The sequence below is a fragment of the Doryrhamphus excisus genome, linkage group LG16, assembly GCF_037039965.1.
Source record: "Doryrhamphus excisus strain RoL-2023G ecotype Guam linkage group LG16, RoL_Dexc_Guam_v1.1, whole genome shotgun sequence".
NCBI lineage: Eukaryota > Metazoa > Chordata > Actinopteri > Syngnathiformes > Syngnathidae > Doryrhamphus > Doryrhamphus excisus.
In genome coordinates this window covers 8,399,248-8,401,744 of record NC_136372.1, presented here as the reverse complement: position 1 = coordinate 8,401,744, position 2,497 = coordinate 8,399,248, and positions in this window count along the sequence as shown.

Below are 2,497 nucleotides of genomic sequence, written 5' to 3'. Positions count from 1 at the left end.
GTGTTAAAGCAGCAAGTGACTCAATGCAACAGCACCCTCTTTAGCTAGCTAGGTGTTACTGCAAGCTAATGCTTGCATAAGACCAAAACAGGAACAATTTTGTTATTTTTGAGGTGCAAAATAGCATGGAAAGGCATATTTACTTAAAATGGATGGACGGAAACTCTTTCACAGGTTTTCTAAATATTTATGTGTCAAAAAATATGCATGTTTAAGCTAACTTTTCTGTATTTTGGGCCAAAATTTGCCACGATGTGGTGATGTAGCGAGATATTATCAGCCATCCCCAGCAATATGGTTTAGTGTAAAATATATGGCCCATTAGACCAAACTGTTACATAAGCAAACATACATGACATGACAAAATTAATCATATTTAAGCATAAAAATGACTGAATGAACTAGAATATTTGCATCTCCCAATGCATGTGTGAGTATTATGTCCTATTTTCCATTATTATGTCTACTATATTGGGTAATATAAGTGTAAAGGTGACTATGGGGTGTTATTTCATGTCTAAAGGGTACGAATAGTGTTAAAAATCATATATAGAAGGTTGTAAACAGGTTTGCTCTGCTCTAACTTCGAAAGTGTGCATATAGTGTGCATGTATTTATGTCTGCAAGGAGCAGTTAATAAATGAAAGAAGTGGGGGCTGGGGGGTCACCAACATCCATCAATGTGGTTCATTCTATGAGCATCATGTATGTGCATCCCAAATTAGTACAGATTTGGATGAAAGATTTTCAAGACTGACTCTAAAACTGAACATTTGAATTGATGTTGGCACTGCAGGAAATGAAAGGAAACCGGAGGGAAATCCGGGTAGAACATGCAAACTTCACACAGAGATGGCCGAGGGTGGAATCGAACCCAGGTCTCCTAGCTGTGAGGCCTGCATGCTAACCACTCGTCCGCCGTGCAGCCTCACTAAATACAAGTTTAACTTTAATGGTAGGTTCAAAAAACAAAGATGTTGTCATGCTTTTAGAAGTCCAAGAACGTGAGTTATAGCCGTGTCAACTAACCTGTGGCCCATTGCCCGCACGAGGATCAGGCCCATCGTGCTATTTTGGAAAACAAATACTGCCTGGGAGGAATGTCTAACCCACATGATAGTCATGTTTTTGAGTCTTGCATCATACCGTATATTGTGATCAATTCTGTCTGGACTTGATTAAAACTGATGGTTCCTATAGGATGGAGAAAGAAAGCAGGCTTTGTTGTGGCTGCTTTCTGAGAAACACTGCCCTTAGGATGCATTTAGTGTCCCTCCCCAGTGTACAATGTTCTTCGGTGTGATTTATTGTTCCACTGTAAAAAAAAAACACATATTGCTGGAAGCACAGACGCATCCAAAGTGCATTTCCAACAAATACACACAGACGGTGTACATACACTCACCAGACACTGCTTTAGATACAGCTGCACAGATCCAAGACCACAATCATCTTGCAAGAAACAATCTTTGCTGTGTTTGTTTGCGTGCAGTCACTTTTTTTTAACAAGCCCAAGAAGACAACCTCTGCAAGGCAGCTGAGGTCAGGTCTGGACACCTTGGTGTGTGCAGTTCTCCATCTGTGGTGGGTCAGGAGTGAGGCATTCATTGGTTGTTGTGGGTAGGGGGGGTAGACACTTCTGGGAAACAGCCTGGGTCTAATTGGAGCCTGACTCATCTCACGTGTCTCCACTGAAGGAGAGCGAGGATTCCGCTGCTTGGGGTATGGTAGGGGACCCTGGTGTGGATGGTTTCTTGGGCCTCCTGCACTGAAAAGAAAAAAAAGTTTTTTTTTTTGACTGTTTTAGACCTGACTGCCACACTGTTACTACTAATAACAATATATAATAATAACAACAACATTCTACAGTGCACAATGTCCATATTTCTTAGTCTATATATAGTTTTTGTAACAATAATAATCATCACGATACAAGTTAAAGTCATTTATAATAACAATCAAAACACCAAGGAGCAGTTTATTTGTAATTGTATTTAATTATAATTGTTTTCACACTCGATTACATAAAACGTACTAAATTTTCTTTTTAATTAAAAAACAAAAACAGCCTTACTGTATTAGATAAACATATACCACAAGTAAAGCGTATAAACGCAAGCCATTTAAAAGTTTGGGGATTTTGCCCCCTTGTGGTCAATATGACAAGTGCAGTATCGTAGGTGCCAAACTTGAAGTCTTAAAGTCAACAATTATTAAACTTTCAAGGCATTAAATAATAACAGTCACATTCAGATATTCAGTAATATTCACATATTCCGTGTAAATACTTCCGCAAAGTGCCTCCAAAATTATAAACATACTGTGTAGTTGCGAAGGCGTCAACGAAAACGCCACATTTTAGATAGCAATGTGATGGTGTAATGTAGTATTTTGGCCACATGAAGTCGCTGTTTCACTATATTGTGTGCACCATTAGCTCCACTGAAGGGGGTGGTGCTGTTGCTTGTGCATGAAGCCCCACATTGGCGGTGCAAAA